The sequence below is a fragment of the Bombina bombina genome, chromosome 1, assembly GCF_027579735.1.
Source record: "Bombina bombina isolate aBomBom1 chromosome 1, aBomBom1.pri, whole genome shotgun sequence".
Classification (NCBI taxonomy): domain Eukaryota; kingdom Metazoa; phylum Chordata; class Amphibia; order Anura; family Bombinatoridae; genus Bombina; species Bombina bombina.
In genome coordinates this window covers 409,693,577-409,710,525 of record NC_069499.1, presented here as the reverse complement: position 1 = coordinate 409,710,525, position 16,949 = coordinate 409,693,577, and positions in this window count along the sequence as shown.

The following is a 16,949-nucleotide window of genomic DNA, read 5'->3' as shown; positions in this document are numbered from 1 at the left end:
TCCTAAACCCAAATAAAAGAAGATTAAGGGTCCCCCCCTAAAAATCCTACAGCTAGATTATGAGTTATGCGCGCTAAAGGGAAATAAACAAATGCAAGAAAAGTTGCGTTATTTAACCCCCTATAGCGCAGCCATTACAAGTTTTTCAAAACCCGACTTGTGCGTGCGATATGGTGCTTTTAAGCTCCATAACGCACAAAAAACAAGCGCTGTTTTGATGTGCTCGTGCACGCTTCCCCCATAGACATCAATGGGGAGAGCGGGTCAGAAAAAAGTCTAACACCTGCGATTGTGGAAAGAAAAGTTCTGTAACGCAGCCCCATTGATGTCTATGAGGAAAAAAAAGGTATGTTTAAACCTAACACCCTGACATAACCCCCAAGTCTAAACAACCCTAATCTGCCACCCCCGACATCGCCGACACCTACCTACAGTTATTAACCCCTAATCTGCCACCCCCGATATCACCACCACCTAAATAAAGCTATTAACCCCTAATCTGCCACTCCTGATATCGCCGCCACTATACCTATTCCCCTGCACCCCAACATCGCCCACACTATAATAAATATATTAACCCCTATTCCGCTGCTCCTGACATCGTTGCAACTAAAAAAAGCTATTAATCACTAAACCTCTGGCCTCCCACATCACTATCACTAAATAAATCTATTAACCCAGAAACCGCCAGTCCCCCACATCGCAAAAATCTAAATTAAACTATTAACCCCTTACCTGTGAAATAAAACCTAAGCTAGCTACAATATAACTACTAGTTATATTGTAGCTAGCTTAAGTTTTATTTTTATTTCACAGGTAAGTTTGTATTTATTTTAACTAGTTAGACTAGTTAGAAAATAGTTATTAACTATTTACTAACTACCTAGTTAAAATAAATACAAACTTACCTGTCAAATAAATCCTAAGCAACTTTACACTAAAACCTAAAATTAAAAAACAAAACAAAACACTAAAATCACAAAAAAAAAAACAACAAATGAAATTATCCAAAAAAATAAAAATGATTCCTATTCTAATACCCATAAAAAAAAACACTCCAAAATAAAAAAGCCTATTCTAGAATAAACTACCAAGGGCCCTTAAAAGGGCCTTTTTTTTGGGGGGGGGTTAAAAGGGCCTTTTGTAGGGCATTGCCCTAAAGTTAACAGCTCTTTTGCTACAAAACAAAACAAACACCCCCTAACAGTATACAACCTCCCACCCTCCAAACTACCAAGGGACCTTAAAAGGGCCTTTTGGGGGCCCTTAAAAGGGCCTTTTGGGGGCCCTTAAAAGAGCCTTTTGTAGGGCATTGTCCTAAAGTTAACAGCTCTTTTGCTACAACCCCCCCCCCCAAACCCACAAAATAAAAATAAAGTAAAACCTAATCAACCCATTGCCCTGAAAAGGGCATTTGTATGGGCATTGCCCTTAAAAAGGCATTTAGCTCTTTTGCTGCCCAAGCCCTAATCTAAAAATAAAAACCCACCCCAAAACAAAAAAAATACATTACACAAAATAACAAACAAATTATCAAAAATAATAAAAAGTATTGCTATTCTAATACCCATTTAAAAAAATAAAAAAATAAAAAAAATAATAATCTAGCATAAACTACCAATGGCCCTTAAAAGGGCCCTTTGTAGGGCATTGCCCTAAGTTAAACAGCTCTTTTTGTGAATTACAACCCCCCCAACCCACAAAATAAAAAAACTATCTAAAAAACCTAAGCTGCCCATTGCCCTTTTAAGGGCATTTGGATGGGGAATTGCCCTTAAAAGGGCATTTAGCTCTTTTACAAGCCCAAACCCTAATCTAAAATAAAAACCCACCCAAAAAACCCTTAAAAAAAAGCCTAACACTAACCCCAACGAACCATTTACAGTTTTTGAAGTCCCGCTTGAACAATCTTCATCCAGGCAGCGAGAAGTCTTCATCCAGACGGCCTCTTCAATCTTTATCCCGGCGACGAAGTTCTCATCTAAACTGCGAGAAGTCTTCATCCAGGCGACCTCTTCAATCTTCATCTAGGCAGCATCTTCTATCTTGATCCCGTCGGCGTGGAGTGAGTCCATCCTGAAGACATCCAGGGCGGAGCATCCTCTTAATGTGGTCGCCGCCATATACTGAATCTTCAATACAAGGTACGCGATTCAAGATGGCGTCCCTTGCATTCCTATTGGCTGAAACATTTTGGCTGAAAAATTTGATGAATCATCCAATAGAATGAGAGCTGCTTAAATCCTATTGGCTGATTATAACAGCCAATAGTATTTTAGCAGCTCTAATTCTTATTGGCTGAATCAAATTTTCAGCCAATAGGAATGCAAGGGACGCCATTTTGAATCGCGTACCTTGCATTAAAGTTTCAGTGTACAGCGGCGACCGTATGAAGAGGATGCTCCACGCCGGATGTCTTCAGGATGGACATGCTCCGCACCGCCGGGATCAAGATTGAAGACTTCTCGCCGCCTGGATGAAGATCATTCAAGCGGGACTTCAAAAACTGTAAGTGGATTGTCGGGGGTTAGTGTTACGCTTTTTTTTTTAGGGTTTTTTGGGTGTTTTTTTTTTTAGTTTAGGGTTTGGGTTTGTAAAATGCCCATCCAAATGCACTTTTCAGGGCAATGGGTAGCAAAGTTTTTTTTTAGAGTTAGGTTTTTAATTTTGGGGGTTTGGTTGGGTGGTGGGTTTTACTGTTGGCGGGTCTTTGTATTCTTTTTTACAGGTAAAAGAGCTGTTTAACTTAGGGCAATGCTTTACAAAAAGCCCTTTTAATGGATATTGGTAGTTTATTGTAGGCTAGGTTTTTTTTTAATTTATTTTGGGTGGGCTTTTTTATTTTGATAGGGCTATTAGATAAGGTGTCATTCTTTTTTATTTTGGATAATTTTGTTTGTTATTTTTTGTAATTTAGTGTTTGTTATTTTTTGTAATTTAGTCTTTTTTGTTTTTTGTATTTAGATACTTTGTAAATTTTAGAGTAGTGTTAGGGTCTTTTTTAATATGTAGTTTAGTTTAATTTAATTGGTAATTTAATTTTAGTTTTATAATTATATTAGTTTAATTGTTAGTTTAAACTTAGTTTTTTTAATTTGACAGGTAAGTTTTAATTTAATTTAAGACAGGGAAATTGTAATTTTAATCTAAAGTTAGGGGGGTGTTAGGTTTAGGGGTTACTAGTTTAATTTAGTTTATTGTGATGTGGGGGCTTTTGGTTTAGGGGTTAATAGTTTATTTCAATATATTTCGTTGTGGGGGGGGCTTGCGGTTTAGGGGCTAATAGGTTTATTATAGTGGCAGCTGTGTAGGTCTTAATAATTTAAGTATAGTGGGGGAGAACGGCAGATTAGGGATTAATAATATTTAAATAGTGTTTGCGATTCGGTAGCGCAGCGATTTAGGGGTTAATAACTTTATGATAGTGGTGACGATGTTGGGGAGCATCGGAATAGGGGTTAATAATTATTTTTAGTGGCGGCGATGTCGGGAGCATCCGATTAGGGGTTAATAAATTTAATATAGTGTTTGCGATGTGTGAGGGCCTCGGTTTAGGGGTTAATAGGTAGTTTATGGATGTTTAGTGTACTTTGTAGCAGTTTAGTTATGAGTTTTATGTTACAGATTTGTAGCGTAAAACTCATAACTACTGCTTTTAGATGGCGGTACGGATCTTGTCGTTTTAGGCTGTAACGCCGTTTTTTAGCCAGAACGCAAAACTCGTAATGGCAGCGCTATGGGAACCCCATTAAAAAACGTAATTTTTAAGTTTGCAGAACTGACGTTGCATTACGGGCTAAAAGGCTTGCGGTACATCTATACCGATAATGGCTGCGTTGCTGTTTTAATGCTGAAAATACCTTATTTTCAGCATTAAAAGATGAACGCACAGACTTGCAATCTAGTTGCTATTGTTCAAAGTTAATAAAATATAAGCTTCTTTTTTTTATTATAAAACTGCACAAAGCAGTTATAAGCGGTTAAAGTGAGGGGATGTGGGGTGTTAGAATAAATGTTTTTAATTGGCAGCCCAGTGTTTTGCGAAATTACCCCCTGTGCTGCACTAGGTGCTTTGTCATGTCTCACGGCATGAGAACAAGGCTCCCATTGGAGCCTATGGAAGCATGCTTTCGTGAGCGCAAGGCTTCCAGGCAATGCGATTGTGAGGTTGCAATCACATTGCGCCTAACTTGTAATACCAGCGTACATTTATGTGCGCTGGTATTACTGACTCCACTCATAATCTAGGCCTATATGAAACAAAACAGGTATTTTTCTTATTTAGCTATGAGTTATTTATCAAACCTGGGAATTAAAGTATCATTAAATTCCAATTCCATGATATTCTATCTTGTTTATGAAGTACTATAGAATTAAAACCATTTCATACTTTTTAACTAATTGAATAAATAGACTCTAAATATACTGGCCATAGAATGACATAAATAGTGGCTATGATTTAATTCTCTTTTTAAACACCTTTTAAATAACATTAATACATAATTTAGTTTTACTATATTGTGAAAAATATTCATATGGATATTGGGCATAAGTAGAACAATTAGTTTGATGTGGTAATGACCTACACCTTATACTACTGACCCTAAGCAGACTAAAGCTATATACTCACGGAAGCTTCAAAACATTCCTAACATTCCCATGGTGCCTAAAGTTAAAAACCATTGTCAAAGAATCTAATAGAACCATTGGACTACAGGTCTTCAGCTCTGGTATTAATTGTTGAGGCCCAAGACCAAATCTCATTGCTATGCCATGCAGTCCTTAGTAGCCCATGGTCCTACATTACCATGTTTCTCACCTGATTTTTGAGATTAGGACCCCACCTTAAGGTGATCAAGCAATCTGAGCCCAATTATCACTAGAATCTACATATTTCATCATAGGAAAATTCATCATAACCCGATGATTAAAAGTAAGATTGAACATAGAACTGTTTATTACAGAATCATTCTTTACAAGACTATTAATCTTAGGATAATTAATATTATAGCTATTGCTTATATGACTCATAACTATTAATGATAAAATAACTGCTTCTTAAAGGTTTGATTGATTACATATTTTAGGCTTAAAGGGACAATACATATTATGATTAATGTTATATAATTTTGTCACTATGTAACATTAACCTAGCGGTATCTGTAAAAAGAATAAACAAAACAAAACAAAATTGACTTACCTTAGCTTCATCCCCGTCCTCTCCTGCTCCACTTTTTCAAAAACATGTCACAAGCCTATTAACTACCACATTGGTAAAGCAGCCAACTCTAGGTTAATGTTAAAATTGACAACTACGTTTACTGTCCCTTTAAATATATATTTTAAAAATTAAACATACTATATATAATACTATGTGAGGAGAGTCATACCAAGGTAATTTTGATTTTCATAGATATGATGCATCCATACTCAGTCATGACAGGGCTCAAGGATAAAACACAACACACAGTCATATAACACTGCACATACCTATGACACAAAACAGATATTTAACACACAATAGATCTATATCACATAATATACATGACACAACACAGTCATGTGACTAAACACACACACTAAAATTTGTTCACCCACCTGAAGGCAGAAATTGCAAAGACAGCAAGGGGAAGGAAAATGTAATGCAATAAATGTGCCAACATCATTTGGAGAAAACTACAGTCACATCAATATATTGTGACTGCATGTGACTCCCCCTTTACTGTTCCAGGTTAATACACCCTGCTCGCCTTACTATAGGTACAGTATATGACTATGCAGAAAAGAGACAGACTTCAGCTTAAGAATGTATTAGATATGTGATAATACTTTAATACAACTAAATAAAAAATATAACCTATAAAAACAGTTGTGAATCTTCCTTATCTGCATTCTAATAAGAAATATAGGTATGGGATAGAAATTCAATACTTCGATAACTAATAACTATTTTACATAGTTGTATTTTACATCGTTGTAAGTCAATATTTAGCAAATTACATATAAATAGATCATTTAGAAACATTGTCTCAAATCTGATCTGGTTAACAAAATTGAGTGGAACCCTTCTAATGTAGGTATTAGCTACAAATCTATCATATGTTCTAATTGACTGATTCTAAATAAATGTTATTTATTATTAATAATTATAGTTACTGAAAAATATACATATATTTTCAAATGATTTTTTAGAATTTTTAAGAACATAATTATTTACATTAATTATTAATATTTTAAAATATTTTATATTTAATAAATACATAAAGCACTTTAATATAACTCTTGTCAGGTTAGCACACAAGAAGAATTTGTGTATTCCTGTCTTACTAATTCTGCATACTTTGCATAAGTGCAGGTGAAAAATCCAGATAATTTCTTTAGAACCCTGCCAAATTCTCACAGCAAGCCCCTCATTCATATCTGCAAGGTTGTCAAGACACCTTCCGTTCTATCCAATGAGACTACTTTACCATACCAAACTTGACATGTGGATATCTTAGAGTTACAAATATTCACATAAACATATTTGTAAGCGTGTTGTGACAATTGTTTTTCTGAGCTTCTAGAAGTAGGCATTTGGTGCAACTTACTATGTACTGGGGTCCTCAATCAACTGTAGATGTTGATGGCAGGAACACTCAATAACAAAAAAATTGACAATGCAGGTTCTCATATTTGCAATGAGGCCCTTCTGAAACATCACAAGAGTCTTTGGGGTCAATTTATCAAGCTCCGTACTGAGCTTAATGCCCCATGTTTCTGGCGAGCATGAAGGCTCGCCGGAAACAGAAGTTATGAAGCGGCGGTCTAAAGACCACTACTCCATAACCTGTCCGTCTGCTCTGAGGTGGCGGACAGAAATCCGATCCGGTTGATTGACACCCCCATGCTAGCGCCGAATTGGCCGTGAATCTGCAGGAGGCGGCAGAACTGCTGGAGCAATGATAAATGCCGACAGCATATGCTGTTGGCATTTATAGATGTGCAGCGGACATTATATGGTACATCGTATCATGTCCGCTCCCACATTACTAAATTGACCCCTAAGAAACCAAGCCCATTGCATGAGATTGTAAGCCATACCAATGCTTTGAATATTGCAATGGTCCACCAAAGCATGTTTTTTGTTGTTGTAGTGCAAGTCCAGGAGTTTGTTGTCATGTGATTTAACTACCTCCTGGTGCTTCATAGACAGCCTGCAATGGTTATGTATGTGTTTACCTCCATTCCAAGTAATGGGGAACAATGTATTTCCCCATAAAAAAGAAAATACAGTATTGATAATAATGTAAAGAGTCCTAAAATGTCCTATTTTTTAAATAGCTAGTAAATATATTTGCATTAATAAAGATGCAATCTTCATAGTTCAATGTATTTGATTAATACAGTATATATTCTATACCATACAAGTTTTCTATTATTGCACATTTTATGAAGCAATACCGTCTTTGACTTCAGTAGTAGCCAGTCCTTTTTCCTAAAATTGCTAATTTCCTTCCCCTATCATTTGATTCCACAAATGAAAGCCACGCCCAATAACCTGGAAAGAAAAAAGTGACATTATTTATCCCAGACTTCTTTTCTCCAACTACTTGTTATTATTATTATTCTTTTTTATAAAGCTCCAACAAATTCAGCAGCGCTGTCCATGGGTAGAAAAGATAAAAGTACAACAATGATACAATATTTTTACGACACAAGACAAAATGTATCAAACAAATACTGGAGGAATTGAAGGCCCTATTCCCATGGGAATTTACAATCTACAAGGGTAGCAGAGATGAGAAAGATGCAAGGAGCCGGTAATTGTTGGATCTTAGGGGGTGGGCTGGAGTATATTTGTTGATTAGGGAGGGCAGGTGGGGAGGGCAGCATTGGTAAGGGCTTTGTAGGTTAGGGTGAAACTTTCTAATTTAATTCTGCTGTGAAAGGGGAGCCAGTTAAAGGACTCGCAGAGAGGTGCAGCGGATAAAGAGCATCAAGAAAGGTGAATTAGCATAGCAGAGGCCTTTTGGATGTATTCAAGGGAGGAAAGGGGGAGAGAGGAAGGCCAGTTAGTAGGTTTTTACAGTAGTTAAGTCAGGAAATTACCAGGTAATGGATTAGCTGCTTTGTGGAATTTTGGAGATATTGCATAGGTGGTTGCAACTGGATGAAAAGAGCTATTGGATGTGGGGTATGTAGGACAGATTGGAGTAAAGTGTAACTCCAAGGCAGCTGACTTGGGGTGATGGGGAAATAGTGGGGCCACCAACAGTGATAAAAAAGTTAGAAACCAGAGCAGAGCTAGAGGGGAGAATTAGAAGGAGCTGGGAGGCCATTCAGAAAGTAATGCCAGATAGTTTACAGGGGAACTCTAATAAGAATTATGAAGTGGTCAAAAAATTGGTGTTGTCCAATAGAACATAATGACTTATCGATCAGAGAGATTAAAGAGGTATTAAAGCCATTTTTTCCATTATGATGCAAATGTATCTGTTTAATCCTTGGGAAGATTTAACACATAGTTAAAATCCTGCTCGGGAGCCGCAGACAGTTCTGGTCGAGAGTGGGCAAGGCTGGGTATTGGTGGAGTTTTATTTCAATGGCAGTGTCTATTCAGAACCAACAGTTCTCTGCATGTCCTGAGTGGAAGTTTACCTATGTGCTTAATCCTTTTGCAGGGGTTAAACTTGTACAATTACAGGATCAGTAGTGCTAAAACAATATGTTCGAATGAAATAGCAGAGGTTAAGTACATAGAGATATTTATATGCAAGCAATGGTGAAATAATAAAATGCTTTTACACATTTGGAATGTTTATGTCCCTTGAAGTAAAAGCCATGATCACATGTCTGATTGTATGCGTTTATAGTATTTTCGCGTATATTGGATAATGTACAGAAAACAAAATACAGTATTTTACTGTTACATCTATTTTATTTTTATATGTAACATATTGTATTATAGAATTAAATGTCACTGCTTGTCTCTACGCTGATGAATGAATGTTTCTAAACCCAAATGTCTGTAGATGCTTGACCAATTCTGAGTGATGGAAAAAATACTTTGTTTGACATTAAATTTAAAAAAGCTTTGAACAAGTTTCTAGATGAGTCTATTAAAGTGCCTGTTGATGACCTCATAAACCTGCATTATTTACTTGTCTGGGATGCACATACTTGAATCATGTGAAGACTGTAGGAAAAAATAATCCTCTACCAGGTTTGAAAGTATTAATGTTGTGACTTCATCACAAATTTGACAGTTGAAAGAAACAGAGGAACCAATATACAAAAGAAATTAGATTTCTCTACCGGTGCAGCAGTGCACATTTATGGTGAAAAATCAAATTGTTGGCACTTTTTCTTTCTTATATTGAAAAAAATGCCATTTTACAATGCAGTTTATTTTTTAATAAAGATGTGTTGAATAAACCTGCTTATTATTTCATTTTAATAAAGATGTGTTGAATAAACCTGCATATTATTTATTTTTAATAAAGATGTGTTGAATAAACCTGCTTATTATTTCTTTTTAAATAAAGATGTGTTGAATAAACTGGCTTTTCTTTTCAGACCTCTGGATGCCTGTCCTGTTCCCCCATATAGGGTTAGATTACAATTGGAGAGCAAAAATATTAGCACTACTGAGTGCTAACACTACTCAAAGTTAAATTAACAGTGTTCTAATTCTTGCACTCATGTTACAAGTTGAAAGTTAAAAGTTATCACTCGAGTGAAAGCCTCAGATGCGCAAACATGTGGAGGTCAGGTAGCGTGGCAGCGCTAACTGCCTCTCCCTGTAAACTTCTATGGGCCTACTGCAAAACCCTCTTCCAGCTTTTGTTCTATTGTTAACCTGAAAGTACACTAAAGCCAAAGGTGCATTAAGAATAGGGGGAGATTTACCAAGTAGCGGATGCTGCTGCTATCAAACTGCGTAGTTTCCGGGTCACCGGAAACTGTAGTTAAGAAGCAGCGGTCGTAAGACCACTGCTCCTTAACTCGTCCACCACCTTTTATGGATACAAAATGATTGTGCAGTAGTAAATGCTGACAACTGTAGATAGGTAGATTACGAGTTTTGAGCGCTATAGGGAAATTAACAACCGCTACAGAAGCGGCAGTATTTCACTTCCCTATAGCGCTGCTATTACAGGTTTTGAAAAAGCAGGCTTGCGCGGGTGATATGATGGCGTTGAGCTCCATAACTCACCCAAATACAAGAGATGCGTTGACGTGCTCGTGCATAATTTCCTCATAGACATCAATGGGGAGAGCTGGCAAAAAAAAGCCTAACACCTGCAATCGCGGAAACAATAGCTCCGTAACACAGCCCCATTGATGTCTATGGGGAAAGAAAAAGTTAAGTTTAAACCTAACACCCTAACATAAAAAACACGTCTAAACACCTCATATCTGCTGCCCCCGACATCGCCGCAACCTACATAATGTTATTAACCCCTAATCTGCCGCCCTTAACATTGCCACCACCTAAATAAAACTATTAACCCCTAATCTCCCGCTCCCAATAGCGCCGCCACCTACATACAGTTATTAACCCCTAATCTGTCGCCCTTACATCACCGTCACCTACATTACAGTTATTAACCCCTAATCTAACACCCCAACGTCTCTGCTACTATACTAAAGTTATTAAGCCCTAAACCTCTGGCCTCCCACATCACTAGCACTAAATAAATATATTAACCCCTAAACCTAACTCTAACGTAACCCTAACCCTAAGCATAACCCTAACGTAACCCTAACCCTACCACCCCCTAACTTAAATATAATTTAAAAACATCTAAAAAAAATTACAATTATTACATAAATAATACCTATTTAAAACTAAATACAAACTTACCTGTAAAAAAAACCTAAGCTAGCTACAAAATAACTAATAGTTATATTGTAGCTATCTTAGGTTTTAATTTTATTTCACAGGTAAGTTTATATTTATTTTAACTAGGTAAACTAGTTAGTAAATAGGTATTAAAACTATTTACTAGCCACTTAATTAAAATAAATACAAAGTTACCTGTAAAATAAAACCTAACCTGCCTTACACTAAAACCTAACATTACAATAAAATAAAATGAATTAAATTATTAAAATACAATTATCTAAATTACAAAAAAAAAACACTAAATTACACAAAATAAGAAATGAAATTATCAAAAATAAAAACGAATTACTCCTAATCTAATAGTTCTATCAAAATTAAAAGCCCCCCCAAAATAAAAAAAACCTAGACTACACTAAACTGCCAATGGCCCTTAAAAGGACCTTTTGTGGGGAATTGCCCCAAAGAAATCAGCTCTTTTACTTGTAAAAAAATAATAATACAAACAACCTCCCCAACAGTAAAACCCACCACCCACCCAACCAAACCCCGCAAATAAAATTCTATCTAAATAAACCTAAGCTAACCATTGCCCTGAAAAGGGCATTTGGATGGGCATTGCCCTTAAAATGGCATTTAGCTCTTTTACATTGCCCAAACCCTAAGCTAGAAATAAAACCCACCCAATAAACCCTTAAAAAAACCTAACACTAACCCCCGACGATCCACTTTTCGAATACAGGACATCCATCCTTATCCAGCGGGCAGAAGTCCTCATCGAAGCCGGCAGAAGTCTTCATCCAAGCGGCAGAAATCTTCATCCAGATGACATCCGGTGCGGAGCATCCTCTTCCGATGGACGCTGTAGAATGAAGTTTCCCTTTAAGTGACGTCATCCAATATGGCGTCCCTTACATTCTGATTGGCTGTTGCAAACAGCCAAGAGGATTGAGCTTTCATCCTACTGGCTGATCCAATTAGCCAATAGAATTGAGCTCAAATTTTATTGGCTATTCCAATCAGCTAATAGAATGCGGAAGGGCCTTGGTTTAGCGGTTAATAGGTAGTTTATGGGTGTTAGTGTACTTTGTGACAGTTTAGTTATGAGCTTTATGGTACAGCTTTGTAGCATAAAACTCATTACTACTGACTTTAGATGGCGGTATGGATCTTGTCATTTTATGCTGTACCGCTCACTTTTTGGCCTCCCAGGCAAACTCGTAATACTGGCGCTATGGGAGTCCCATTGAAAAAGGTTTTTTTTAAAAGTGCGGTACTGACGTTGCGTGACGGACAAAAATGTGTGCAGTACACCTATTCTGGCAAGACTTGTAATAGCGGCGTTAGGGAAAAGCATTGTTATGGGCCATAACGATGCTTTTTCATTCATAAAGCAAAACTCGTAATCTAGCTGACTGTATGCTGTCTGCATTTAGCGTTGCAGGGCCTGCAACCCCTTGGATACAAAAATAAAGCAAAAAAGTATCCCAGCACTGTTTCTTTTGGATAACATACTTTATTGAAGATACAAAAGGTAAAATAAACAGCTAGGTTTCGTACCTACATAGCTCTTACTCATGCATGTATATACTTTTAAGCCTTTCCCAGCCAAACACCTTAATATATCGCATATCCCCTTAAAACACTTTTTATGCATTTATTTAAATAATAAACATATATTTTACATTCATAATGTATAAATATGAGTGAAATAATTTATTTTAATATGGATTACATGTGTTTTATTATACTTTTTATTGTAGCCCTTACACTTTACTTAAGGTATCAAGTTTCTCGTGCGCAACACATAATTTACAACTTGTAATATAAGCAATGTTTAGCATGGCAGTGTTATCTATAGGGCGTTCTAAAGAGATGTCGGCTGTGCTAAACATTCTCTGGTAATTCTGCTTTAGCCTTGACTGTTATATCAGATTGTGCTCTATTCCTAACTATTGAAAGCACACACCCTGCCATCAACAAGTAGACACTGTATACTGGAGGATGTATTTATGTAAGATGGAATTTCTGTTAGTTTTAACTTAAATTTAAAAGTGATCCCCTTTGTCCATGAAACATATTGTAATATATTAAATGGCCATTCTGTCATATGACATAGTTTTTTGCTACAATGACCCATTAATAAAGGCAGTAAAAAGATTGACTAAATAATTTTTACTCATGCAAATATCTACTTTTAATTGACTACTGTTACTTCAAACATATAAACAAAATATTGTTATATTTTGGTTGTGTTTTAGCGCATTTATTATTTCATAGCAGAGAACTAGTAAAACCTTTGAAAGGATGCTGCTATATTTTTTTTTTTAACAGAAACAAATGAGCAAGATAACAAAACCTGGAAATTAACCTTCTTGCACAAATAAACTGTAATGGCAAAAATGCTTCTAATAAAATGTATCAGTGTTTCAGTTTTACCTTTTAGTGTGCACAGCGCAAATTCACATATGACTTGTGCACCTGCATTTAAACACCCTGCATATTCAAAATGCTGGAGGTGGCCGCTTGTATTAGTCAGAAATTAATGAGTTATCGCCAACATTATATATGATCTCTGAGAAGGCGCATTGTTTGAATGCAGGTGCATTTGTACATATCCTCTGTGCAGAGCAAAAACAATGATAACTTTATTTGTAGCATTGTTGCTAATATATATGCATTGCAAAACTGCTTCTATTCATAGCTACCAAGGACTCATGAGTTATATTTCCTTAAAATAACATTAAACTGTGGAGTACAACTACAGTAGCATCAATACACTAAGATCTGTGCAAATTCAGATATTAGTGTGTTTCACTTTTACAAGAAGAATTCCGGCTCTGAAAAGAGACTAACGCGCCGCCTTCTTTCACATTCGGATCCTAACAAAATATCCGAATGCACATTCCGAGTTACTACTCACTATGCTGTTGCTAAGTGTACCTGCACCTCCCTTTAAAGGGACATTCCGGTCAAAATTTAAATTTAAATTTTAAATTTGAATAGAAACATATTTGCAATATAAATATATTAGCAAAAATGCTTCTAGTAAATGTTACAACTGTTTTAGTGTTAGCATGTGAAGAATAGCTAGATATTCTAATTCTACCAGTATTTTATATACTGCAGCTGTTCAGAGCAACAGTGGGGCTTGTATCATGTCAGCAATTAACAAATTGAGTCATTACTAGATGGTACAAGCACCTTAGGCAAGTGCTATGTTTAAAATGCTGGTATTTTTTCAAAATCAGTCTAAAGGACTGAAAAAGGATTCTAGTTATGTACACTAACAATCTCTTAATCCTGTGCATGGGTTACTAATAAAGGCATAATACTTTATTAAAAGTGTGTGTACAGTTAAATACTCAGGTACTCCTATGTAGTCTATAATACAAGTATAGTCTAAATATATCACACGGGATATATTCAAGACTATACTTGTATTATAGACTACATAGGAGTACCTGAGTATTTAACTGTACACACACTTTTAATAAAGTATTATGTTTTTATTAGTAACCCACGCACAGGATTAAGAGATTGTTAGTGTACATAACTAGTATCCTTTTTCAGTCCTTTAGACTGATTTTGTATTAGTATTGACAATTGATACATAGCACCTACTGTATATGCCACAGCATACAATTAATGAAGGCAAACAAATAATTTAAAGTGGCAGTATCTCTAACTTATATATTATAATTGAAGCAGTGCCATCAGTTATCCATGTTTAAAATGCTGGTGCACAGTGCATACTTAAATACACTTTGGAAAAAGGTACAACTTAGAAGATTTTTTGCTAATAAATGTATATTACAAAAATGCTTCTATTCACAACTTAAATGCATGCATGCGGATTCAAGTTTTGCCTGGAATTTCCCTTTAAAGCTGTTCTCTTATTTACAGAAGCCAGTTGGAAAAGATCTCCACGGGTATCGCTATCTTGATACACGCGTATTGTTGCTACAAAAGCAGCGTGCTTTCACAGATCAGTGATGTTACAAAACAGAAAGCAGAGGAGTAGAGTTTTTCACAGCTTAAAAGTTACATAACAGGAATAGTATAGGGAAATGTAGACTTCCGCTCTGTATTGTGCATGCTAAACTGAAGCGTGTGATAGATGACTCGCTAATCTGTGAATGCACACCGCTTCTTTCACAGGCAAAACATTATCATGCAAAGTCCATATACTTTAACCAGTCAGCTTTATTAATATTTTCATTGTTGTGCAGTCCAGGAACACATCGCTTGAAAAGCATCTTGTGTTGTTTATCTTATCTTCTTTTCCGTAGCCAGTTAGGTGATAAATATAGATGAGCTCCTGCCTACTGCAATCAATCACTGTGCATCATGTAAGATGTTCAAGGTTCTGGATTTCACAGAACATACTATCGCATCTCTGGGGAAAATAGAAAAACTACAAATTTCAGAGGAAATTTACTGGAAAGTGAGACAAAATAAATAATTAAAGTATGTTGCAATTTTGCATTTTTTGTTCACTATGCATAATTAAAAACAATTATGGGGAATTACGTTTTCAGTTTTATGACCCTTTAAAGTAGTTACTGAATAGGCACATCAAGAAGTGGAAGTTAAAACAACATAGAGGGGCAAACAATATCTTATTTACCAACTGCTTCCATGTTCACTGGTTAAACAGATTGAAATAGAAAGTATCCTCATGATAATGACAAAAACATGACTGCCATAAAGGGTGAAATATGAGTGAAATGAATTGTCTCATTATGCCAGCGGTCTCCGTATTCAGGCCCACAACAAGAACTGCCATTGACAGTCTAGGCACTGACTGAAAGGCCTTACTGTTGAAGCTTGTCTCTGTTGGAGCTCAGTTCCCTGGACGTATGGTCAATTTCTCTATTAATTATTTGCAGCATTCTGCCTGTGTGAGATTGTTTTCATCCTTAGTTTGATGAGCTATGTCGTATGGCTCCTATTGATTTCTCTTAATTGTCGTCTTCACCTACGTTTTACATTTTTTATGATTCCAAAGAAAACGAAAACAAAACTTTCTCAAAGTGATTATAGAAGAGTTATCTTGCATTCTGCCGGGGGGGGCATCATTTTTTTTATAAGAGTCCTTCAGTGACATCTTTACTAGGAGAATGTTATAGCTGATCTTACTTATTTTGCTATAAGTATTATGTTTACAATTTTTGCAGTGAATGTTTAATACCTATTTATTCCCTTCTATTTGCAACACACAGTAATGTGTAGTTCATTCTTGTTATGCATTCATTAAAGAAATGGGTAGATTTTAATTTAAAATGTTTAGTTAAAGGGACAGTTTACTCACAGCTTTTTATGGTTTAAAATGATAGATAATCCCTTTATTACACATTCCCCAGTTTTGCATAACCACTACGGTTATATTAATACACTTTTTACCTCTGTGATTACCTTGTTTCTATGCCTCGGCAAACTGCCCCCTTATTTCAGTTCTTGTGACAGACTTGCATTTTAGCCAATCAATGCTGACTCATAAATAACTCCACGGGAGAGAGCACATTATCTATATGACACACATGAACTAGAGCTGTCTAGCTGCGAAGAACTGTCAAAATGCACTGAGAAAAGAGGCGGCTTGCAAGGGCTTAGAAAATAGCATATGAGCCTATCTAGATTTAGCTTTCAACAAAGAATACCAAAAGAACAAAGCATATTTGATGACAAATGTAAATTGGAAAGTTGTTTAAAATTGCATGCCCTGGGGACGTGTCTAGGCCGCGGCCATGCTAAGACCTACAATTTAGTAGCTCTGACTACAGTCTAAATTATCTGCTGATTATCCTGATATCCACAACGCATCCATCATCATAGTTATTAATATATGCTGAGAAGTAGTTCTGGAGTCAGGGGATATCTTTATTTGAAAAATCGCATCACCAGAAGACCCAAGTTGATTGATATGGAAGCTAGCGGCCTAGGGCATTCTAAGTAGTCTAGTTTAAAATATCATCCTACTAGGCAGTATATCCTGATAAAGAGGTACTACGGTAAATAAGAAAAATAATAATTTGTCCACTCATACCCCTTTTGGTGATACATTTAGATAATTAGCTGATGTATCTGAGTGTGAAGAAACCAATTCATTCTTACAAAT